The sequence below is a fragment of the Prionailurus viverrinus genome, chromosome C2, assembly GCF_022837055.1.
Source record: "Prionailurus viverrinus isolate Anna chromosome C2, UM_Priviv_1.0, whole genome shotgun sequence".
NCBI lineage: Eukaryota > Metazoa > Chordata > Mammalia > Carnivora > Felidae > Prionailurus > Prionailurus viverrinus.
This window is the reverse complement of record NC_062569.1, coordinates 103,956,379-103,983,443: the sequence shown is the minus strand read 5'-3', so window position 1 is coordinate 103,983,443 and position 27,065 is coordinate 103,956,379. Positions and strand designations below refer to the sequence as shown.

Here is a 27,065-nt window from a genome sequence, read left to right as displayed (position 1 = left end):
AGTCAGCTATGTCTCCTGATCTTGAAAATAAATAATGGTCTTATGTAGAAGAAGTCATGTGGTACCCTGTAGTGCAATCCCCCTGGTCACCAGGACCAGGTACTACAGGGTGTTCCCTCTGTGAACTGTGTGTGTCTTCCTGTTGTGGCTGAGCTGTGACTGCTTTGCCTGCTGTGGGCACACTGGGCAGGGTTTTCTTTCTGCATTGTTGAGAAGAGTGGCTGCAGCTAGTTGCAGGTTGGTGGGCAGGGCTAGCAGTCAGCCTTGCTGTCCGAATTAGCCTGTGTGCTATAGTTTTATGTGCATTGAAGGGCAGGGCTTGCTCCCTGCACAGCCAGTTAAGAGGCCCAGCTGTGTGAACTATAGATGCATTGGTGTGTGTGTGTTATCTCCCTTTCACTTGGGGCAGGAGTTACTTTGGAGTGGTGCTGGTCCCAGTCAGGGATGTCTGCCAGATGTAGTGGAACAAGAGCTGCTTTGGTGGGATGCTTGAAGAGGTGGGTGGGTTGGGTGGTGTGGGTACATCATGTGGGGGCAGGGCACATGATGCTAGCAAGATAGGTGGAGATTGTTAGTGCTGGCTCCTGCTAGTGTTTGGCTATCTGGGCTGGGGGAGGGGGAAATGGCACCTGCCAGCACTTTTGCTCCTGGAGAAATCTCCTGCAGATCCCTGCCCCTCCAGCACACATTCTAAGATTAGTCAATAGCTCACTATATACATATATGCCAGGTGCTTTTCAAACTGCTACTTATGTGCTGTGTTGTGGGCTTAGCTATTTGGTATGCCGGCTCTTTAAAGGGCGGGAACTCGGTTTTCTTATCATCCTCCTGCTCTCCCAGAGTTAAGTCCTGCTGAAAGCTCCTGGAGTTAAGCTCTACTGGTTTTCAGAGCCAGGTTTATGGTGACTTGTCTTCCCAGTGCAGGTCCCTAGGTTGGGTGGTATCCAGTGTGGGGTATGATCCCCTCACTCCTCTGTGCTTTCAATGTCCCTTCTGTTTGTGATTAGTCACACCCAGGGTTTGGTTCCCAACAACATCTCCACACCTCCTACCCTTTTCGATGTGGCATTCTCTCTATGACTAGCTGTAGAAGATGTTTTCTGCCAGTCTTCAGGTCATTTTCAGATAAGTTGTACAGGTGTAGCTGTTGCCTTGGTGTGTGCATGGGATGAGGTGAGCTCAGGATCCTCCTACTCCACCATGTTTCTGGTTCCCTCCTTTAATGAAATTATATAAAAGTTTATTTTGAATGCAGAAGTAGAACAGTGAAAATAGCAGACAAACTGCATATCAAAAGGGGAACAACATTGCTTGAGGTGGGAACTAATTAGAAGAATGTTTTATTTGCTGATATACACATTCTTTCTTTGCTATTTCAAGTCTTAGAAAATAAAATAATGAACTATTTATGCTAAATAACTATTGTCTTCCAAATTTCAACCAGGGCAGGTCTTGTGTTGAGATATAGGTACTGAAAAAGAGATGGGGGTTAGAGAACCTACTCTGGAAGCAATAGCCTCAGAAACTACAAGAGATTCCAGATTAGTTTCAAGTGATCTCATATGCTTTCATCTGTGTGAAAGCCTTTTCTGACTGCTTCAAAGGAATTACCATTAGCACAACATTTGAATATAAAGTTCAGTGTCTGTCTCTTCCCCCCCCCCCCCCAAAATATTTTGGAATCTCTTTCCATAACTGGGACATCACCATTTCTGCATCTCTCACTTAGCTGAATATCACACAGTCCCCTTGAGGATTGTTATTAAAACATTTAACAATTTACAAAATCACAGAATTTTGAAAAAAAAGGATATAGGCCAATTTTTCTCTTGATTTAAAATTATTCACAAATAGAGTTTTTGGATCAGCTGGAGCTCCCCCAGCACTCAGTCACATTTACCACTATGTTTGTACTACAAGTCAACTTGTTCTAGAAGATCTTGGTTTGGTCACATCACTCTTTATAAACATAGAAAGCCTCTCTAGCTCTCACCACAAAGATGATTTATTATTACTTATGATAAACACGTAATATTTGCATACTGTGAAGTATTTAAATAAATCACATTAAGATAGGTGGACAGCATTCTCAGAAGATAATTGTAACATATTTAAACAAATAGAACATGTAATTCTTGCACTGTTCCTGTAAAAAAAATCATTTCTTCATCCAAAACTAGGTTTGGTTACTAACTGTCTGTGATGATGGAAATATTCTGTAATACCTGTACTGTTTAATACACAATACATAAATTCAGAGAAAAGTGAGCCAGCCTTGAATGCTTCATTCATTCATTCATTCATTCATTCATTCATTAGCTGAGAGTCTTGTTTGGCTCAGGCACTGGACACACAATGTCAGGCAAGACACTGCCCCTACCCATAAGTTACATGAGTTGATAACTCATCAGACAAGTGGGATACTATACAATGAGTTGGTTGCAGGGTACTGAAAAAGGGCACAGAGAGACAGACATTTAACCCAGATGAGTAAAGGGGGTTGGTGATTTACAATTTGGAGCATGTTATGCACTTCAATTAATTTTTCATAGTAGATAGGCCTCATTCTCATTTTTTAAATGAGGGAACTTAGTTTCAAAAAGCTCTGTGATTTACACCCCCCCTCATGAAATCTATCCAACCAGATTTTGTTGCAAAATTCATATGCTTTCTATTATCCAAAAATGCTAATCAGCAGCTCTTCAAAGAAGATTTTCAAAACCACCTAATTTCTATACTTTTTACTACAAAAATAAAGAAGGGATTTTTGAGTAAGATTAAGGGTGAGGCAACTACTACAGTATTCTATATTAAATTAAATCCAAAAATGATTAATGGTATATGCATAAGTATATCATTTATAATTGATTAAATTTTATGTTTGTGGTTATTCTATCAAAAAATAGTGGACATTATACATTATGAATGTGGTTAGGAGGCAGTAATTCAACTTAAATAATTTCTACTCATAGAATATTTCTTGGGAAGTTTAAGGAACCAAGTTTTTTCATATGTCTTCATGAGAACACTTCAGTATAGTCTTTTTGTATTTCCTCATGAAAGCACTTGCTTTGACGTTACACCTTAGTCTCTGGTGTCATTCCCTAAATCAGTTGTTCTTTTTTTTTTTTTTCAATTTTTCCATCTGCTGTTTAAACCTCACCCTACATTTGGGAAACTGCACATAACTTGTTCATCACATAACTCACTAAATGAGACTGAACACTGCCCAGATGATTTTTTTAAGAAGTGGGTAAAATGTTCAATTTATCAATATATTTCATTTTTGTCAGGGAAGCATCCTTCTCATCAAATTAGGCTTGTGTGTTGCTCATTATAAAATGTCACCAGAAATTGTGTGAATGGACTGAATCTTTACCAAGGATTCAGCCATGATTGATTGTGGATTGACCGGGAGTCTAAGGCAAAATGGAAAATACCCTTTACGATATTTGCTGAATGAAAAATTTTAATCTCCATCCCACTTTTCTCAGTTATTTTTTTTTTCAGTAAAACCAATGCTGACATGCAACAATTGCTTATATATATTGAAAATTTTGAATTTTACAATTTCTCAATTGTAAGGCTTCTCTAAATTCTTGATATTCAGGACATAAAATATGAGGACAGATTCACTCAGATTTTAGCTAAGTATTCTCCCTTTATACTTATACTACTGAAAAGTGAGTTTGTGGGGCTCAATTCTCGAGTTTTGCAAAGCTACATGATGGAAGAGTTTCTTAAAACAAACATCTTTCTTCAATGAATTCTTAGAAACAGGGAAATTAAGCAAGAATCTAAAGGTAAGTAGAAACCACAGATAGTTAAAACAATCTTTGAATGGCAGAAATCAAGTTTCTAAGAAAGGAAGGTGGGAGGAAAGGGATAGATAAAGAACAAACATTTTTATTTTTGGCACCTCTATGCTCAGAAAAGGAAGAAAAAAGCAGATTAAATTTGTGACAGTTTCATTGTCTGTTGGGCCACAAAGTCAGTACTAGGCCTACCAGAGAATACAAGCTACCTTTATTATCATCTTTCATGGCTCAATATGCTGTATGGGTTCAGCTACATGGCTCTCATTTGGGGTTGCTCATGCAATTGCAGCCAGATGTTGGCATCAAAGATTGAACTGGGCTAGGTTCTCAATAGGGCTTGCTTGCATTGCTGGCCATTGACTAGGAGCTTAGATGGAGCTGTTAACTGCAACACTGCATGTTCTTCTTCATGAGCTTGCCCTTTTCTCAGCATGGTGGCTGGATTTAGAAATAGAGTTTCACAGGAGAAAGTATTCTAAGAGGCTCAGGAGGAAGCTGCAAGGCTTCCTATGACTAGTCTTGAACATGCATAAGATCACTTCCACCACTTCCTATTATAATCAAACAAGTCACTGAGGTCAAACCAGATTCAAGAAGGTGGAAACTTATGGTAAATGGCAAGGTCACAACACAGAAGAACATGCTGATTAAACAGAGCAAAGAAGAAGTGGATAGTAGGAAGACAGATTTTATTATATCCATCTTTGGAAAATACAATTTGTCACAGTCTTCTATCTCGACACAATTCACATCATTCTCACAGGCAAAATATAATTACTCCCATGTCCCATCAGCTCCCAATCCAGATCTCGTCATGATATCAAATTCAAGGGAGGATAAGACTCCTCAGCTCTGGATACAGCTCTTCAAGCACAGTTCTTTGGGAATAGTTCTTTTCTATCTTCTGTATCTTCTCCTCTACTTTGGTTCTGCCTGCTAGCAGCTATATACCTAACCACCGCCCCCAGAGTAGAGAGAAAGGAGAAGGGGTACAGCCCCCAGGTAGAGAGAAAGGAGAAGGGGTACAGAATGTTGACATCTAGAACTGCCCTAAGAAAGCTTTGTCCTCCTTGGGCCTGGCAGATGCTTAACACTGCCTCTTTCTCTGTGTGCACTTTGTGGAGTCTTCAGTCTCTTATTTTGGGCCCCTTCAAGTACCACTCTTGTGTCTGGGCTGTCCACTCCTCATACACTCAGTCTGTCAGTATCTTATTGTCTTTCTCACCAGTCCTTTTGGGCAGGAGTGAAAATGAGTGGCTTCTGATGTAGCTGAATTAAATAATGCTTCTTCTTAGCCCATGTGATTTAACCAAAAATGATAAGGAGGCATATTTATTTAAGAACAAAGATAAAGTGTAACCAACCACCTTCTCTTCCATTTTCCCACCTCTGGTCTCATGGTAGAATGGTTTCACTGAAGGAACATTATTTCCTTTGGGAGAACATACAGCTCACCGGGCATTCAGGAAGTGTTAATGGTTTATCCTTGCCCACAGCTCAACTCTACAGGGCCTGATATCTCCTAGCTTTTGGAGAGGTAGAGAAGTGGGTTTGGGTTTCAAAGAAGCATGAAAGAGAAGTGAATGTCATTAATTGTATTGGCTCTGGTATATATCCAGGACTCAGGACTTTTACAGGTTTCCCCATCTTCTATTTCCCTAGTTCCTAATCAACAAAACCACGTCTTCACTGAACAACACTCTCAAGGATCAGATCAAAGATTGGGCTCACTTCTCATCACATTATTCCTCAAAGCCCAGGCAGAAGACTAGGATCCAATTATTAAATATTCAATTACTTCATTTAATGAAAGTAATTTAATAAATTAGACAAAGTGGAATTTTAATCCGAAAATGCTGAACCAAAGATGGCTAATTTAAGTTATATTCATAAAAATGCAATCCATCAAGAAGATAAAATAGTGATGAAAGTTTTACATAGTGATTAACCTAGCATAAAAATATACCATGTTTTTTAAATGTTTATTTGTTTTTGAGAGACAGACAGATTGTGAGCAGGGGGAGGGCCAGAGAGAGAGGGAGATGCAGAATTTGAGGTAGGCTCCAGGCTCTGAGCTTTTAGCACAGAGCCCGATGTGGGGTTCCAACTCATGAACTGTGAGATCATGACCTGAGCCGAAGTTGGAGGCTTAACTGACTGAGCCACCCAGGTGCCCCTCATTTTTTGATTTTTTAGAAGTTTCTTAATTTTTCTTTATTCTGAGAAAGAGAGAGTGCACACAAGTGGGGGAGGGGCAGAGAGAGAGGGAGAGAGACAGAATTCCAAGCAGACACTGCACTCAGTGCAGAGCCCAATAAATCAGAGCCCCATGTGAGGCTTGAACTCATGAACCATGAGATTGTGCCCAGAGCAAAAATCAAGGGTTGGATGCTTAACCAACTGAGCTACCCAGGTGCCCCTCCATCAACTCATTTTTAAGTCCTTCTTCAAATACTAGTTTCTCAGTCGGATCTTCTTGTCACAAGGATTAAGCACAACATCTTACATATACCTTTGTCCTGGGCTTATTTCATTGTGCTTTCGGGTACAACTGATTATTTCCACATCTGCTTTCTGATAGATTATAAAGGCAGCAGCAATCTCATCTTTGTATTCCCAGTATTTACCCCAATTCAGGGTGGCTATGGGTGCTCAGAGAACAACTGTTGAAGAATAGTATGGCAATGAAGGTAGAACCCCCTTTATCAGTGTAGAGCAGGGACAACAATAAGAACATTCTCTCATCTGTGAAGATTCATTAACACAGCTGAGGCACAACTGGGGAGAAGACGGTCTTCTCAGTGGCTAGCTCTTTGATCCCACAGCAGAACCATTTTATGGAGATGATTTAATTGCTCTTAAAATATACTTGGGAGTGCCTGGCTGGCTCAGTCAGTAGAGCATGCAACTATTGCTCGGGGTTGTAAGTTCAAGCCCCATGTTGGGTGTAAAGATTACTTAAAAAAAAAAAAAGTACACTTACCTGAAGTGCTCTATCACTTCCCATCTGTGAAGGAAATGGTATCAGAGAATAAAGTTAAAAGCAACTGAGTGGAGAACATAGGGGGTTCAAGACATTTCAAGAGTGAGGTTGACAAGGAGAGGGTAAATACAGGCCCAGCCACAAAACATAGTGTTATTCCCCTACTGACTAAAATACAGCTTCCAGACAACCACTCAGGTGCGTGGGCGCAGACAGCCTCCACCTCATGTGCCTGTGTGGTTTGAGGTGCTCCCACCCACACTCGCTTTCTGGGAGCTGTCCTGTGCAGCTGAGAGTCAGCTGACCCAACAGCATTGCTGCCCCCTGAGACAATGGAGCAGAGAGTGGTCTGTCTGTCTAGGTGCTAGGCTTAGATCCTTCCTGTCACCCGGTCACTATGAAACTGGAATAGGGGTGGGGGAATGTCTCCAGAAGACTTACTAGCCACATTCAGCACACTGGTTTTGGAAAGGCCTCTGAGAAGCAACTTGTCACTGTGAGCAGGCAATATACTTGTTTACATAATCTGCTCCATGTCTCACTCAGCCCCCAGGTATGAGCACCCTCTTTACCTACGCACCTCCCGCTTCTACAATGGTGGTGACAGATGGGAATTCTCATGAAAAATTCTACCAAGAAACTCCTATAATACAAAAAGAAAATGAACAGGGGAGCGTGAGAGCAAAAGGCAAATGTGTATAAATTTAAATTAATTGATTCATCTAAGAAGTATTTGGAGGGCCTACAGGTGATGAATTCTTCCTAACTTGCTCTGGGAAGGCTTTTCAGAAACAAAGTCTAATGGAACCACCTCATGCAATGGTAAGGGGTTGGTAGTTTGATGTAGTCAAAGGGAAACAAGCTGGTGAAGAACCAGCCATAGCCAAATCATATCCTTGGGAAGAGTTTGTTCCTTGTCATTTTCCATTCTTGTATGGAAAAAGCCCTAAGAAATAATAGCATGAAGTGGTCCCTTCTGAGGTGATATTTAAAAATCAATCCAGTATAAATCGATCCAATCCTGAAGCCCACATTGTCTGTCTTTGACAGCTAAAAGGTAATTTAAAAGATTTAATAATTTAATCAGTCTCTCAGTGGACCATGCAAGAGGGAAAGACTATTTTACTTTATTTTATTTTTTTAAAGGCCATTTTTTAAGTTTAGTTATTTATTTTGAGAGACAGAGACAGTGTGAGTTGGTGAGGGGCAGAAAGCATCCCAAGCAGGCTCCACACTTGTCAGCACAGAGCCCACCTCAGGGTTTGATCTCACAAACCTCAAGATCATGACCTGAGCCAAAATCAAGAGCCAGTCACTCAACTGACTGAACCACTGAGGCACCCTTTAGAAAAGTCTATTTTAAAGCAAAGCAAGCATCTTTAAAAATCTTTCACTGTCACTCTCTCCTCTACATCTTTAACCCAAAGTATCTCCTCCCTTCAGGTCTCTCTCTTTCTGCATTCAATCCTCTCAAACTCCTCCCTTCCCCAACTCTTGATACTTCCCCTAAATGAACACAACTGTAGTCCCATTTAATGTCCCTCTATCAATACCATTAATATCATCCATTTATTTAGAGCCAAGGAGTACTTAGGAGGTAATTCAAAACACAAAATCCTTAGAATCCTTAAGAAAGGATTAATATGTGAAAGCTCATGAATTAATCATTTGTTCATTACTAAAATACCTACATTTTGAAACTAAAAAGAAAACAAGAAACCTTGATGAGGAGTCATACCGTAAAATGCACAAACAAGAGAATAAAATTGCCTGACATTTTCCCTTAACATCAGTTTTGGGATTACTTTGCAAGGTGGACCTTGTATAAGAGTATAAATCTGATAAGGCACTGTGCTATAGATACGGCTGGATTCAAACAAGTAGCTGAGAGATAAAGTTTAACTTGAGCCTTCACCATTCAGCTGGATGACAATACAGACAGTAATGATATGGTCACTGTATTGTTTTTGTTCACTACGTTTACACCAGTAACATCTGAAGTCAGGTTAGTTTATAACATACTTGATAAAATAATGGATGAAAATTTCAGCAGGAGTTTCATTGAGCTTGCTGTTGGGTGGAACATACTTGCAGATGTGAGGAAAGTTGGAGTTAAATATATAAGGGGCAAAACTCCCCAAGTGGATGTTCACATGGCTACTGAGAATCCTGAATGTGGAAGCAACATACTTTGCCTCAAAGTCTGCCTTTCTATGTTCTACAGAGGTATAAAAATCATAAATTTAAAAGACTTACATATGAATTTTTTAAAGTATTTTTTCACAAAGATATATGTTTTCTTGGCCAGGAAAAGTTGATGATTGGAGTTTTTAAACTGAAGGATGAATTGGTATTTTTTCCTTCATTAATGAACTAAAAAGTCACCATGGCAAAGGGTAAAACTAGGAAAGGTACATGAATTTATTTCTCACTTTAGGGATAAGTAGTCACTCACAAATTTAGCTTATTCAGCAGATGATTTTTCAAAGCCGAACCTTCAATACATAACTTCAGTGCACTGCGAAGGTATAGGGGCATAAGACAAAACAAATTCAAACCGGAAAACATTGAACAGTTACATAAGAGTTTTGACAATAGAGAAAATGGATTATCTGGAACTCTTACTTCATTTACAGGGTTGGATTTAAAAATGGTACTATCATTAGTCATCCTTCTTGGCTGAAAAATACTTCTTTGAAGGATTAAAAGAGAATGATTGATGGATAAAAAATGAGCAACTCCGTTAGCCCATCATATGACACAGGAAATTGACTTCTCCATAAAAATGTACACATCCAAATTTCTGTTACCAGTTGCCTGAAATCCTTGTTCTTCAGAATCCTGGTCATCACCCCACGGTGATTTTCCTGACCTTGTTTACAAGCACTGAAGTGAACACTGTCATGTACCAGTGTCTAGGGCTTCTGAAACAACGTGTCAGTCTGGGGGGCTTAAACAACAGAAATTTATTTCATCACATTTTTGGAGCTAGAGGTCAAGGTGTTGGCACAGCTGATTTCTTCTGAACCCCCCCACCCCTTAGTTTGCAAACGGCTGTCTTCTTCCTGTCTTTACATAGTGTCCCTTCAGTATGTCTCTGTCCTAACCTCTTCTCATAAAGACACCAGTCATATTGGATTAGGGGCCATTCATACGACCTCATTTTCCTCAATTCCTCATTTTACTTAATTACCTCTCTAAAAGGCCAATTCATTCTATTTATCAGCATATTAAAAGAAAAAGGCATCATGACCAAGTATGACTTATCTCCAGAATACAAGCATCACTCAATATTAAGGAATTTGTTAATTTACCATATTAATAGATCAGAGGGAAAAATCATTTCACTATCTCCAAACATATTGAAAGATCTTTGGAAAAAAAAAAGATGGACATCCATTGCTGATAAAAACTCTCAACAAAATAATAAAAATGATGAAAAGCATATACTTTGGTACTTATAGTAATAATTTTATTTAATGGAGAAACTCTAGAGGCTTTCCCAGTAAAGTTAGGAACAAGGCAAGTTATGAACAAGTAATAGAACACTATTTCTACTGCTATTTAGCAATATATTGGAAGCTTTAAACTAGCAACATTATATTTCTTAATGTGGGTCACTACAAGGGTAATGATTTTATAATCATTCTCTAAATTGTACATGTGTGCTTTGTACACTCTTTTGAATATGCATTATACAATAAAAGGTAAAGAATATAACATTAGAAAACCATATACACATACATTTAAAAAAGCTATCTGATATAATTTATGTCCATTTGTACATTTAAGATTTGTGGCTGAAGGACATAAAACCAGGCATTTTCAGCAAATGAAAGGAAGCCCTGTAGATGTAAAACATACAGCATGAGATGTAAAATGGTACTGTGGCCTTTTTATTGCTGGTGATAAAAATCTAAATCAATGGCCGTTGATGTATTGTCAAGAAAAACAGCACAAATATTTTAAGATTTAAGTATGAAACTTTCATCTGCCAAAGACAGCCAGTGAAAGTTAAATTCAGGTTTCAGCTTCAACATTTAAAGAGCTTGGAGGTCATTACTCCAAGCTGCCAAGAAAATCAACACCTTTTCTTGGAGCCATCGGTGAACTGAGTTTACAGTACAAAACACTGCCCTGAAATCTGGAGAGGGGTAAATCCAGCGTCACGGTAAAATTTGCTTACCTAGAGTAGAGGCCACTAATGGCATAAAGTGATAGAAATATTTAAATGGTAGTTTTAATGGATTGCTAGAAGTTGACTATGGATTAATATGAGAGCGAGTAACTCCTGATGGTCTAAGTTTTAGTGGGTACTCCTAAACACACTTTTGTGTACTTTACATCCAGGGACCCCAACATGTTCTTATAGTAAAGATCGGAGAAAGATAACCCTTTTGGCTTTGGCAAGGAGAGTAGAAGAATAATTTGCGTGAAATACACCTGTCTAGAATCTTCCTCCTAACAAAAGTCTACTTTTCATGGGGACAAAACCAAAAAACAAAACAAAACAAAAACCTTTAGCAGAACCGGTTCCAGAACTCTGGCAGAAAGACATTCCTCTCACTCCAGTCCCATCTAGCCCCCCTGCCTCACCTAAGGAAGGTGGCAGGGGCTTGGGTGGGGAGAGCTATACAAGAAGAATCACTTGTGAAAGTCACAAGCCAGAGATGCAGCTCACTGAAAGGCTGAGACTTAATTGGAGGGTTATAGAATGCCCCTCCACCAACACCTTACCACCACACCAACAGGGCTCCAAAAGAACGGCAGTAGATTACAGCTGAAAAACCTAGAAGACACAGATTCCATTGGAAGTGGAGTACTTAGGGAAGCTGGAGTCAACATGGGAGACAGAAAGTGGGGACACTAGAGAAATCAGATGCTTTGTCAGCTACAGAAAACATTAAATAACACCCAACTCCTAGTCGAGTTCACATAAATCCTCACATTGAAGGCTTATTTAGCTGAGTTTCTATTTCCCAATACAATACATCTGGCTTTCAAAAAGACATGACAAAAGCCAAGGGAAAAAAAAAATACAGCCTAAAAAAACAAATCATCAGAACCAGATTCAAATATGACAAAGATGTTGGAATTATTAGAAAATTATAAAATAATTATGGTGAATACGTTAAAGGTTTTAATGGAAAATGTAGACAACATGCAAGAACAGATGGATGGATAATTTAAGCAGAGGATGGAAATTCTAAGAATCAACAGAAAATGCTAGAAAAACTTGACATAGCTGAATAAACAATCAGTGTGCCTGAAGACAGGTTACTAGAAAATTCCCAAGATGAAATGTATGTAAAGAGAATATGGAAGAAAATGAAACAAAATGTTAAAGAACTGTAAGACAAGAAGAAAGAGAAGGAGGAATCGAATATTTGAAATAATGTTATGGAGAATTTTCCAAAATTAATGACAGATGCCAAGTCACAAATTCAGGAAGCCCAGAGAACACAAAGCATGATAAATATCAAGAACTACACCTAGCTATATGGTAGTCAGACTGCAGAGAACCAAAGACAACTTGAAAATCTTTTTTTTTAAATTTTTTTAACGTTTATTTGAGACAGAGAGAGACAGAGCATGAGTGGAGGAGGGGCAGAGAGAGAGGGAGACACAGAATCCGAAGCAGGCTCCAGGCTCTGAGCTGTCAGCACAGAGCCCAATGTGGGGCTCGAACTCACAAACCGTGAGATCATGACCTGAGCTGAAGTCGGTCACTCAACCAACTGACCACCCAGGCACCCCCAACTTGAAAATCTTAAAAGGAGCCGGGAGGAAGAAAGCAAACAAAAACCCACCTTACCTATGGAAGAACAAAGATGAGAATAACAGTAGACTTGTCAGAAAACAGGCAAGCCAGAGGAAAATATAATGAAATACTGAAAGTGTTGGAAAAAAAGCCTTCAACCTGGAATTCTATATGTGGTGAAATTATACTTTAAAAGTGAAGGAGAAATGAAGACTTTCTCAGACAAATAAATATGTGGTAAACTCATCACCAGCAGACCTACTGTGCAAGGAATATGAAGAGACTTTTTTCCAGGCAGAAGGAAAACCATATGGATCAGAAACTTAGATTTACATAAAGAAAGGAAGAGTTTTAGAGAAGGAATAAAAAACATTTCCTGGCTGCCCAGTGAGTTGTATGTTCTCCTAAAGGAAACAATGAAACCATTCTACCATGAGAGGAGAGGTGGGAAAATGGGAGGGAAGGTAGTTGGTTATACTGTATCTTTACTCTCAAATAAATATGTCTCCTTATCATTTTTGGTTGAATCATGTGGGCTGAGAAAAAGTGTTATTTAATTCACCTACATCAGAAGCCACTCATTTTTACTCCTGCTCAAAAAGACTGGTAAGGAGGACAATAAGTGTATGTGAGTGTGTGAAGAGTGGACAGCCCAGACACAAGAGTGGTAGTCCAAGGTAAAAATACAGTATATTTTTATTCTTTTTTTCAATGTTTATTTATTTTGAGAGAGAGAGGGGCAAAGAGAGAAAGAGAGAGAATCCCAAGTAGGCTCCATGTTGTTGTCAGTACAGAGCCTGATATGGGGCTCTATTCTACAAACTGTGAGACCATGACTTGAGCTGTTAAATCAAGAGTTGGATGCTTGACTTACTGAGCCACCCAGTGCCCAAAATATTTTTTATTCTTAATTGATCTAAAACATAAGTATTTAGAACAATGATAGTAATAATGTATTGGGTATTTATAACACTATGGGGAAATAAATGGATGACAGTAATGTCACAAGGGGTGAGAAAGGGGAACTGGGAACATTCTTGTTCTAAGTTTCCTGCACTACACATGAAGTGGAATAGTTCTTTTAAAGGCAGATTTAAACTGAGAACAAACTGAGGATTGATGGGGGTGGGAGGGAGGGGAGGGTGGGTGATGGGTATTGAGGAGGGCACCTTTTGGGATGAGCATTGGGTGTTGTATGGAAACCAATTTGACAATAAATTTCATATATTGAAAAAAAATAAAGGCAGATTTAGTTAAAAATGTATATTACAAACTCCAGGGTAAACAATACTTTTATTTTTAAAAAGTATAACTGGCATGCTAAGAGAGGAGTGAAATTGAAAATACTTACAAAACATTCAGTTTGAAGCACTGAAGGCAGAAACAGAAATCTCTGGCAATCAATAGGAAACAGCTACAAAATTGGCTGATATTAATCCGTATATCTCAATAATCACTTTAAAAGTGAATGGTTTAAAGGCACTCACAAAAAGAGACTGTCAGGGTAGACTAAGAAGCAATACCCAACTATATGTGGTCTAGGAGAAATCATTTTAAATATAAAGACACCAATAGATCAGGGTAAGAGTTGGAGAAAGATACACCATGAAGGCACTTATAATTGTGACAAAGGTACCAATGTAGGACTATAGGGGAATCTGGGTGTGAGGCATGTGAAAAGTCTCTGTGCTATTTTTGTCATACTTCCATAAATCTAAAAGTCTTCAAAAGTTAAATTTACAAAAAATAGGCATATAATAAATTATTTGAGTGAGAAATACAGCAAAAGAGTTAAATGAAAAATTAAAGTTAAAAATAAAATACTCTTGAATTAAAAAAAAAAAAGGAGTTGCTCTAAAACGTGCATCTTAAAGATCACAGCATCTCAGGGCGCCTAGGTGGCTAAGTTGGTTGACTTCGGCTCAGGTCATGATCTTACAGCTCTATGTCAGGCTCTGTGCTGACAGCTCAGAGCCTGGAGTCAGCTTCCTCTGTCTCTCTCTGCCCCTCTCTGCTCATGCTCGCTCGCTCGTGCTCTCTCTCTCTCTCTCTAAAAAATAAACATTAGAGAAAATATTTTCAAAAAAGATCACAGCATCTCTTTAGCTTGTTGTGCTAAATATATATATATAATTCAAAAACCAGTCTTCCATAAAATCTGCTCATTGTTCACCAAGAACTGATACTAATTTACCCATTTCTATACATCTGAATTTCAGGAAAGATAAAATTCAAAAGTATGTAACAAAATGAAGTCCATTATAACATTTAAATGTGAGACAATAAGTCACTGTATAATTTAGGATTGTCTCGGTTTAGTACTTTGATTTAGCACTAAATCCATTCTGTTAGCAAATGAACACTGGGCAGCTCCCATGTCAATGCAACTGTTTCAGGCATTATGGAGAACCACAAAAATACAAGAGAAATAGTCTCTGCCCTGAGAAGTTTACACAATACAATTTAAAGGCCTTTATATACCACTTCTATAATATTTATCCTTTCCTACAAATCCAGGTTCTTTTTATACTAATAGAGTCACTAAATAAGTTGGAGACTTTGCCTCACAGGGTTTTGTTAGACAATGAGTTTGTGCGTTCACCTGTAAGGGAGAAACAGTATTGATTTCCTCTAACCACGTGATAGCTCAGCTGACAATGAGTTATTAATACAGCTGTTTAATTTTAAAAAGTTTATCTACATTTGCTTACCTAAAACTATTTTCTCATTTTTCTTTTGGACATAATTAATTCAGTGTTGTTCAAATACGTGGAAAATACGTTCTAAAACAGCTGTGAAATGCCAATATTTACCCTTAGCCACAATTCTCCAAATGATTTGTTAGCCTTTTATATTGTCTGGATGGTTCTAAGTGCTTCAATCTGGCAAGTTTTTGATATCAAATGAGGACATGGATTATGAGCAAAGTGATATCCCTATGCCGTGATCTCTTTCACGCAAATAGTTTTGCTTTTATTAATAATGGGGCAATATTGAGCTTATTGTAGAATTATTGATTGCTAGCAATTTGTTTTGATATTTCTAATAAAAGTCTTCACTGACAGAAGAATGATGACAAACAGGAACAACGTGTGTGAATATTTACTAGAACAATTAGCAAGGGGTGGCTCTCAAGTATTTAAATGAAAATAGGCAAAAGAGCCTTTTTAAAAATTTAAGTCTTTCTATAGTGAGAACAGGCTAAAGTGGAAAGAGTTTGTACCAATGTATGCAAAGCACTTCAATAAGACTCAATGAATAGTAACTGTACACATAACACTTATATGCTCCTTCCTTCTCTCCTCTTTTTGTCTAGAAATGTAGATGCTTAAAAATCATCATCATTAGTGTTGTTGTTTGCTCACTCTGTAGAGCTTTCTTGGAAATGATGCCAGTTAAGACTCAGTGGTGGCAAGAGGAGGGTGAGGGGCAGAGTGGTGGTTTCCCACAGGAAATCCATCTTGCAGCTTGTAGTAAAACTGATTTCAAGGGCAGGTTAATGAGATTACAGCTTGCTAATCATCCTGAAACCCATCCTTTGCCATTTCCAAACAAGATGGCAATTATCAGGCAGCTTTATCTCATAACACCAAAAGACCTGAGGCCTATCTTTCAATACTGCTGTTGCAAGTGTACTTACACATACACTTCACAAAGAGTTTCAGAAACTGAATGGGTCTGGTAGGATGGAACACCAACCCCACTCGAGTGAAAACCATGCAAGCTCTTTTGGAGTATTCACTGTAGATGAAATCATAGGGAAAATCCCTTCTCTCAAAGTATACTTGCTATTCAATGTAGCAAATATGTAAGAGAATAGTGTGAAATCTTTGAGCTGGGCACTTTGAGGGATACAAAGATAAATAAGTAAGACCTGCAAGCTGTTGGCCATAGCTAAAGAGAAGAGATTAAATGATTGGCAGTGGGAGATGGAACAATTGTTATAATGTAGAAAAATGAAGCTTTTGCTTTTTTTCCCACCCCTATCCTTAGCTATCAGATGACATTTTGTCTAGCTCCACAAATACCCAGGTGACTACACTGCCCACAGCTCTCTACTACAGAGCCACATCCAAACCCAACATCACCTGTCTCCAGAAAAGCCTTCCATCTCAAACTGCTCCTCCCTCTCCATAGCTAACCAGGCACATAAACACTAAAGGAAACACCAGTTACTTTATCCCAGCTTACAGAATTATTCAGCCACATCTATGCATCCATGCTGAGTTCTACAGAGCAGTTTCCACTGGGACTTGTAAGACCAAAACTGACAACTCTCATCCTGGGGTTAACAGCAAAATTCTTGCTGAGTCTTTGAGACAGTGGTTCTGGATGCGTAGGGTAGTGGGTTGGGGAAATCTCAGAATGGTGTTCCTTTGACTTTTGAAATCTCTTAGTCAAATTAAGACAATGAAAATCATACTTGTGCTTAATAGGCAAGCCTGTTAAATCATGTCTTGCCCCACACTTCCCACAGATGGCAATCTATATTTGTTGAATGAATAAATGCATGAATGAATGAATACAAAGAGCAACTGGACTACCAGTAGGAACAGCAATCATAATATTTGTTGTTATCCTCTCCTGCATTCTAGGCTGTTTTGAAGTGAAAGGAAAAGCATGTATTTCCTGTGGGAAATTTATACCGGATATCCAACTAAATGACGGAATGTCATTCAGGACTGCTGGTTATAATGGTTACTTTTTAAAATCAACACGTATTTGCAGAGCACTTCCTATGTGCAATCACTCTCTAGATACTGGGGAAGCAGCGCTGAAGAAGAGGGACATGGGGCCCGACTTCCTGGAGCCTAGAGACTGGTGGAGGAAAGTAGACCATAAACAAAAACATAAGCAAAATAATTTCCATTCTAATGTGTTACACAGGAAATAGGATATAATAGAGTAGAGTGTACCTGGGGAGATGAGTGTCCTACTTCAGCTAGAGTTCTAAAGGAAGGCTGTTCTGAATATTTAAATTTGAGCTGAGCCACTGAGGAGGAGATAAAAGAAGCTTTATAAGGAAACATTTTACCCTCTCCAAGCAGTGCAAAGGCTGGGGGTAATAAGGAGCTTATCTTGATCAAGGGGGTAAAAAAAAAAAACAGGCTAGTGAGGCTCTAGAGAAGGGTTGGCACATTTTTTTCTCTCATGGGTCTATCAGTGACTATTTTTGGCTTTTCAGACCATGTGTTCTCTGTGGAAAGTACTCAACTCTGCTTTGCAACACAAAAGCAGCCATAGATGTCTATAAACAAGGTAGTATGGCTGTGTGCTAACAAAACTTTATTTGGAAAAACAGGTGATGGGGAGATTGCCCTGTGGGTTGTAATTTGCTCTGCTCTATAGAGCAAGAGGAAAAGTGTTACGTTGAACTTGGAACTCTGTGCACAGTCCAGACAATTGGGGCTTGAGGGCATAGTAAGGATTTGCAATTTTATTCAGAGGGCAATATAAAGCCATTGAGAGCTCCCATGAAGCAGGGAGTGACTTGGTCTAATTCAATTTTTTAAATGTTATTCTGGATGATGTATGGGCAATAGATCATAAGAGTCATCAGTGTAGAAGTGGAGAGGCAGCGGTCTAGGCAAGAGATCATGATGCTCCATCTACAGGGGGCAGCAGAAAGATGAATTAATAATTAATTAATGAATTAATAATTCTTCTCAAGTCAGGATATGAAAATAGATTGGATGTGAGGGTAAGAGACATGCCAAGGTCTGCCAAGGATGAATTCTAGGTTTCCGGGTGATGAAAGCGCTGTTATCAAAATGTGGCAGGTGGAGAAGGAATCAAAAGTTCAGTTTCAGGAACATTTAGTTTGACGTGTCTGTGAGACAGAAGAAGGATGACTGAATCACTACAAGAAAAGATGTACCATTTAGGTCAAAGAGAAGCAAGGCCAGTTCCCAGTCATTCCCACTAGAGTGACTCTGGAGGGAGTGTCCCACAGCCCCTTCTAGAGGGGCCGGGGTGAGAAGCTGCATGAGCAAATGTAACTCAGGACATTTGTTGAAGTGGCCACCACCATTACTTCCTGTGCCAAAATAGACGACGACCTCCTTCTTCAGCATAAGTTGAGTGTCTCCACATCATGTCTGTTTCTGCAACAAGCAAGCCTACTGGGGAGTGAAAGGGGACTGATTGCAGGCAGATAAAAATAGTGTACAAAGACACAGGATGTTAATTGTGACCAGCAAACAAAGTTTGCAGGCTAGTTGTGACCTATAAATGTGCTGCTACACGTGTTTCTCTGCTAAGCTTTGACCACATCCTAAAACACAGTTCAACGTGTCAATATTTCAGAGCTAGTCTGTTTGCTCGATTAATCCAGTCATAGGCATAAGGGGGAAAAAAAAGTAACCATGTTTTACTGCTTTTGCTCAATTCAATTTGAACTGGGTGCTCCTAGGAATACTACTGCAGAAAATAAGCACAGAAATAGGGAACAGGGTAATGAACCATGGGGTCAGAACACGTGCTACATGTCTCCTAATCCAATCCACAGTAGTAGGTGAAGTTTTAATGGGTGTTTTTTGGTCAAATATGTCTAAGAAGCATAAACTTTGAAATATATTTATGGCAGAATAACTTTTTTAATATTAATGTTTATTTATTTATTTATTTTTGAGAGAGAGAGTGAGCACAAGCAGGGGAGGGGCAGAGAGAGAAACACATAGAATCGGAAGCAGGCTCCGGGCCCTGAGCTGTCAGCACAGAGCCCAACACGGGGCTGGAGCTCACGAACCGTGAGATCATGACCTGAGCTGAAGTCTGACGCTGAACCGACTGAGCCACCCAGGCACCCCTGTGGCAGAACATCTTAAGGCTAATAATATCTTTCATGCTAATATTCAGTATGAAATCCCAGAAGGAAAATACTGTATTTGGTGTCTTCAAACTTGTTGAAAACATACCATGATGTGGTAAACACACACACATACATACTTTAGATATATCAATTATATATTTTCAATAGAGTCATCATCTTATCTTATAACTCAGTTTAGATTACGCTGTGTTACCAATGACAGAATACCATTGTAGCTACTTAAACAATGAGGGGTTATTTTCCTTAAAGAGCAAGAAACCCAGAAGTAGGTTTGTGGCTTTATTCAGTGGCTCACAAATGTCAGAACAAACTCATAAAAATTCTCTTGACCTTTTTCTCTCAGGTGCAAGCTAACTTCTGCTGCTACAAGTACCACAGCTGCGTACAAGAAAAGAAAGAGGGAATCGGGAGGTAGTAAGGGGATATCAGCTTCATCCTTGCCTTTTAACAAGGAAAAAAACCAAATTTTTCAGAATTCTTATAGCAGACACTGCCTTGAGTCTCATTATCTTATTAACATCAAGCTATTTGACCACACGTAACTGTTGCAGAGCGTGGGAGAGCAGGTGGAAGCTCTACGAAAGCAGCGAACAGGATTCTTAGAATTGGTTTAGACATGCGTGTTATTTCACCTGGCCTTGGCACATCATTGCTTCAAACAAATGAGACCGCAAGGGGGAAGTTGGATCTTGGCTAGGCAACTAATAAGGTCTGCTATATAGACTGTGTTACAAAACACACTTGGTGTAACTCATTCATCATTTACAAACTGTAATGCACACTCTAATATACTGCCCACATTCCCCTTCAGGAATAAAGCACTGCTCACCCGCTGCTAGGAAGACTGCTAGAAAACAGGACTCAAGCTACCAACCCCCTTTAGGTATCGCTCCGACTGAAGACAGTCACCTCACCACGGACTCAACCCCTTCCCTGGGGCCATCATCATGAGACTATAGAGGCCCTACTGACTCCTCTGCCCCTTCATGCCCCCCCACCCCGTTCTCTTACCTCTTTCCCTCTCTCCCCTCGGTTCTTCCCAGACTCAGAACACCACTGGAAGGTCTTCTTTTCTTCGGAGCTAGAGGCCAGCTAAAGCTTCAGTGGAGATCACATTGCAACTTGACCTTTCCCTCTTCCCGAGCCAGCTTTCCCCTCTTATCTTCTGCTAGTAAACCTCCTCCATGCTAATGTCCGTCTCAGAGCCTCCTTCCTGGAGAACCCAACGTGCTTCAAAAACAAAATAGGAAATTAAATGTACTCAAAACATGTACTTATTTTAGTTTTAAAGTTTATTTGGAATTTTTAAAAGACATAATTTTTTTTTAAAAATCAGAGTTACTAAAGTGAAAATGCAATTTTTAAGACTGCCACATGTCAATGAAATTCTTTGTCATTTCAACAATGGCAAATATGAAAATATTTACCATTTGCACCAACTGTTCATGTCCCTAATTGAAAGACATATGGTTTTGTTTATACAAATGTATTTTTTGGAAACAGCTTTACTTTTCTGAATATAAAATGAATTACTCTTCATTGTAAAATCACAAAAACAAAAATACATTAAAAAAGAAAATAATTCACTTATAATCTTATCACGTATCTGTTATTTATCTCTGAGTGATATCCGTCCAGACTTTCCAAAGGAGTTAACAGCTGTTTCTTTGACATTCGTTTCCTTTAGTCTCAAGGAAAGTCTGAAGATCTGACCCATGTGCCATCCTCCTTGCAATATTAACTGAAACAATTTTAAGAATTTAACTAGAGCATATCTGTATTAAAAAATAATCTGGCCAAGGAATACGTACAGGACCAAATCATACCGCGCTGTTTTGACCAAGTAATCAGTAATTGGTATTGATGAGACAGAGCTGACGCAGAGAAATGGAGCTGGTAGTACACACCTGAGAGAGCAGGCTGCCTTACCCGGAATAAAAGCTTAAAGGATCCAGAGCGAATGCTTCCCTGAGCTGTGGTAGTGTGCACACTTTGAGCTGCATTTCTTATGGCCATGCGTTTTCTCTAAGCAGCATGTGCGGAACATTGCAAGCCATGCCTGGGAGGTACAAGACCACGGCTTGCTGTATACAAGACCACGGCTTGCTGTTCTGTGTGCTGCACTGCATCCTGTTTGCCTTTTAAAAACTAAATACATTTGGTGCTGGGTCAATGTCCTATGAGTTTGCTTAGGCTGAAATGTACAACGACCTCAGCTAGCAGAAACAGACCTTTTTATTATCACACAAACAATTCAGGACTACCTTCTCATTGTAAAAGATTCAAATAATAGAGAACTTTGTAAGCTCTCCACTTCAATTTCCCTCCTCTCTTGTTTTCAGTCACTAATTTCCTTTTTTTGCATAGGTCTCTTCAGGTTTTCCATTACTTTTCAAGTCAGTTTTGGTAATTTGTGTCGTTCTAGGAATTTATCCATTTCTTCTAAGTGTTAAATTTGTAGGCATATAAAGTTGTTTATGTTTCCTTATAATCCTTTTAATTCCTGTAAGGTGTGTACTTACACGTACCAATTTTATGGGTCTTAACCAAGAACCAGCTTTGGGTTCCACTGATATTTTCTAATGCTTTTCTGTTTCTGTTCCATTGGTTTCTGCTCTGATCTTTATTATTTCCTTCTATCTACTCTAAGTTTGATTTCTGCCTTCTTGCTTGTCAAGGTAGAAGGTACGTTTTGATTTAGATTTTTCATCTTTAACTATGTAAGCATTTTATGACCTATATTTCCTTCTAAGCATTGCTTTAGCTACAACTCCTTCTTTTTGATATATTGTATTGTTATTTTTACTCAGTTTAAAGTATTGTACAATTTCCCTTGGGAGTTCTTCTTTGACCCTCGGTTATTTGGAAGTCTGTGGTTTATTTTCCAAATCTTTGGGGATTTTCAAATACCTTTCTACTTTATTTTTCTAATTTATTTCTGTTATGATAAAAAGCACTTTGTGTTATTTCAAACCTTTTAATGTTTTGAAGACTTGCTTTAGGGAATATCGTATAGTCTATCCTGAATATTGTTCCATGGTGCTTGGAAATAAAGTATTTTGCTGCTGCCATGTGGAGAGTATTCTTTAAATGTCAGATCCCTTCTCTTTTGTACTGCTGGTGGGAATGCAAACTGGTGCAGCCACTCTGGAAAACAGTATGGAGGTTCCTCAAAAAATTAAAAATAGAACTACCCTATGATCCAGCAATTGCACTACTATTTATCCAAGGGATACAGGTGTGCTGTTTTGAAGGGACACATGCACCCCCATGTTTATAGCAGCATTATCAACAATAGTCAAAGTATGGAAAGAGCCCAAATGTCCATCAATGGATGAATGGATAAAGAAGATGTGGTATGTATATACAATGGAGTATTACTCGGCAATCAGAAAGAATGAAATCTTGCCATTTGCAACTCCGTGGATGGAACTAGAGGGTATTATGCTAAGTGAAATTAGTCAGTCAGAGAAAGACAAATACCATGTGACTTCACTCAAATGAGGACTTTAAGAGGATGTAAATTAAAAAAAAAATAAATAAATGTCAGATCCTTTTGGTCAATGGTGTTCTTCAAGGTCTATATCCTTATTCATTTTCTCTCTGCTTTTATCAATTGCTGAGACAGGAGCAACTAAATCTCCAACTATGGCTGTTGTATTTTCTATTTCTCCTTAAATTCTGTCAGTTTTTGCTTCATTTTTGGGCTCTGTTGTTATTAGTATGTATTTATAATGATTATATCTTTCAGATGTATTGACCTTTTATCACTATGAAATGTTATGAACAAAACCATCCCTTGTAATAATCTTCGTATTGAGGCCTATTTCATCTCATGTAAGGCTAGCCACTCCAACTCTATATTGATTACCATAGGCAGGCATTTTTTTCCATCCTTTTATAGTTACGTAATTGTATCTTTGAATTTTAAGTATTTCTTTTGTAGACAGAAAGATCTTGTTTTTAGGGGTTGTTTGTTTGTTTGTTTGTTTTTATCCATTCCACCTCTGCCTTTTGAGTGGAGTGTTCAGCTCATTCCTGTTTAATGTAATTATTGATACAGTTGATTTATACCTACTATTGCGCTATTTGTTTTCTACCTAGCTCATTTCTTTTTTGTTCCTCTATTCTTCCACTATCTTTTGTGTTAAACAAAACTTTTTGGATGCTATTTTAATTCCCAAATATTTTAGATGTATTGAGATTTTTTGTTGTTGTTAGTTGTTCTAGGGGTTAAAATATTCATCTTTAACTTTCACAATTCACTTAAAGCTAACACAGACTTAATTTCAATGAAATATAGCCTACTGGCACAACTCCATTTCATCTCTCCCCACTCCTTTGTGTTGTTGTCACATACATAAACCTTCATGCATATTATAAACCTAATAATACTGTGTTAGAATTATGAGCTTAAATAATGTTCTGATGTTAAAAAAATTGAGGAAGGAAAAAAAATTATACATGCTCATGCATAGTCTTCACTTGCTCACATATTTCTGGTGACCTCCATTCCTTCCTGCAGATCAGAGTTACTATCTGGTGTCATTTCCCTTTGGCTTGAAGGACTTCCCTAGTTTTTCCCTCTAAGTCAGGTCTGCCAGCAGTTTATTCTATCCATTTTTGTTCATCTGAGGCTGTCTTTATTTTGCTTTTGTTCTTTTAATGATAATTTCACTAGGTTATAGAATTCTTGGTTGACTTTTTTTTTCTCAGCACATTAAAAATGTCACTCCTTCTTCTTGTGGCCTCTACTTTTTTTTATAAGAAGTTAACTATTAATCACATTGTTGTCCCCTTCTATACAATGAGTTGTTTTTCTCTTGCTACTTTCAGGATTTTTCTTTTGTTTGGTTTTCAGGAATTTGAATGTAATGTGTATAGTTGCACTTTCTTTTATGTGTGTATCTATTTGGTGTTCACTGAGCTTCTTGAGTCTGGAAATAAATGTTTTTCATCAAAAAGGGAAGTTTTCAGCCATTATATTTTAAAATAATTTTCTCCTTTCTCTCCTCTCTTTGAATGGGTCCTAATAAATATATGCTGGAATTCTTGAAATTGTCCTACAGATCTCTGAGACTATTCCTTTTTTTTCAATCTCTTTTATTTTTGTTCTTTGGATTAGATAATTTCTATTGTGATATATCTTTTAATTAAGGCCTCTACTGTTTCAAATATGCTGTTGAGCTCACCTAGTGAAGTTTTAAATTTCAGTTATTATACTTTCCAACTTTAGAATTTCCATTTGGTTCTTTCATCTTGGTTTCCAAAAGCCAATTTCTACTGACTGCTTTTTTTCCCCCTTGAGTATGGCTTGCACTCTTCTGTTTCTTGTAAATCTTGTAATGGTTATGTGAAAATAAAAATTTTAGATAATATATTATAGCCCTTATGCATTCTGTTTCATTTTTCTAAGGCTCACTGCATTGTGGGGTTTTGTTGTTTCCTTCTTTGTTTTAGTAAATTGCCTGAACTTAAATTGCAGATTCTCTCTTCCTCTGAAGCTGACAATGTGTCTGCTCAGGTTTTTTGTCTTGCTTTGTTTTTATTTCTTAGCATTCCTTCCTTGTACTCCCCCATTCCCCTGTCTGCATAGTTTAGTGGCCCACCATGATTTGGGCAGACAGGTTAATTTTCTAAGGCTTCCTTGTTTGAAGTATGTGTGTGTTGAAGAACACCTTCAAAGTTGTAGGTACCTCTCATATCTACCTTGGCTTTCATTTTTCTCTGGTCCTTCTTAGGTCTCCCCAACACCATGCGTCCATGGTTAAGTGACAGGCAGGGATGAGTGGAGAGTTTCTCTCAGCACTGTTATGGCTTTCACCATTAAATTTTGTCTGGAAGATCATTGTTCTAAACCAGGCCTGCAATCTTGGACTCACAAAGTTGTGGGCTTTCCCCATTCATTCCGCAATGAGGCTCCACTTTTAGACAGCAACGTTGGGGCTTTCACACTCATCCTTCCCCATCCCCTTGCTCTTCTCTTCCCCTCCCCCTCCCCCTAAATCATTCTGCCACCCTGGTTTTAAAGCTGTTGGTTTTTCTGCCACTTTTAGGCCAATAAGCTACAAAGCAACAAAAGATGAAGAAGACAGGGAAAGAGAGCAGCTGAGGCCAGAAGACCATGGACTGCTACCATTCTTACCTGAAACTGTAGTCATTTTCTAGGAACAAGCATTTCTTAATTTTCAGATGGTAGTTTTAGGCATTTTCCCCCTTTATACTTGCTTTTATCCTTAGTTTTATTTTACTTTGGAAGAGCCAACTTAATATTATTTAGGATATCTCAAGTATTATTTTAGGGTCAATAAAATTGTCCTAAAGAATATAGTTAAAAATCTTGAAATTAATTGCTCTTATTTACACTTCTGTACTGTGGAGAATAAACCTACTTATAAAATTATAAAGTCCATGTCTGACAGGACAGATAATACCTATCTAAAATTAAGTTCATTCTCAGCACCCCTTATTCACATATTTATCCCTCCAGATCCATGCTCTTGTTCTCCACTCCTCTTTGACCCATGGGAGGTCGACTTTTATGGACTACTTCATGAGGGCTGCCTTTCTCTCTGACATCATTGGGTTTGACTAATGAGGAAAATGGGTGGGAGATTGGAGGGCAGAGAAGAAAAAAATGAGCATGTTTTTCCACAACTCCCTTCTTGCTTGGTCATAACCAGCAATGGATGTGTGTTTTGTTTTGTTTTGTTTTTAATTTTTTTTAACGTTTATTTATTTTTGAGACAGAGAGAGACAGAGCATGAACGGGGGAGGGGCAGAGAGAGAGGGAGACACAGAATTGGAAGCAGGCTCCAGGCTCCGAGCTGTCAGCCCAGAGCCCGATCATGACCTGAGCTGAAGTCGGACGCTTAACTGACTGAGCCACCCAGCGCCCCTGTTTTGTTGTTTTGTTTTGTTTTGACTGAAAGCCATACTTTTGTCAGGCAACCCTTTCTTACAGCTATTTACTTCACTAGGTTGCAGTAGTGGGTATTTCTCTAATACCTTCAAGCCTAGGAGTTGTCATGGCTTTCTCTGTTGTTAACCTGGATGTGTTTCGCCATCCCTTGTTCTTCTCATTAGGCCAGGTTGCACCTCTGCCAACAATTCCTTCATTAAACTCATTCAATTAACCCTTTTGGTGGTTGCATCTGTTTCCAGCCAGGACACGGACCGGTGCACCACTTCTTGGTGTTCTTGCTCCCATTCTATGTTTCTAGCTCTTAGGGTCCTCCAACTAGAGCTTACCTTCTAGAAATGTCTTCATCTCAAATCTCTTCTTTTGATCAAAATTTAGCCTACCATATGTCTTATTTGGTGGAAGATCCACTAGAACTAGTCCTACCGGGAAGGTTATTCCGAGGATGCTAACTGTGTTATCTGTCCTGGGACATCTGAATTTTAAGGGCTTAGCCCTTTATAATTTCAGGCAAAACATTTCTAGACATGTAAATTCATATATAGGTGGTAAAGTTGATATTATCTGTGGTGTCCCTCAAGTAAGCCAGGCTCTGAAAGTGGGAGGAGGTCAGAAGAGCCAGTCAAACAAGAAGAAAAGTTGCTTGATCCAGTGTTTCCTAAAATACATACCTCAGAGCAATAGTCTTGCAAAAGGCTTTGAAAAAATAATAAAATAAAAGGATGTTTCTCTCATGAAATAATTTTTTG

At 38.6% G+C, this 27,065-nt stretch overlaps 1 long non-coding RNA gene across 1 annotated transcript; it reads right to left on the bottom strand.

The window, feature by feature from the left end:
• Nucleotides 1–1,068: 1,068 nt before the first annotated feature.
• LOC125175477 (uncharacterized) lies at nucleotides 1,069–21,460 on the bottom strand. The gene is made up of 3 exons (XR_007155825.1): nucleotides 21,302–21,460; nucleotides 20,406–20,624; nucleotides 1,069–1,217 (listed from the first exon to the last, which is right to left on the bottom strand). It is a non-coding gene; the product is annotated as an uncharacterized LOC125175477 (long non-coding RNA).
• Between the last annotated feature and the right edge of the window lie 5,605 nt (nucleotides 21,461–27,065).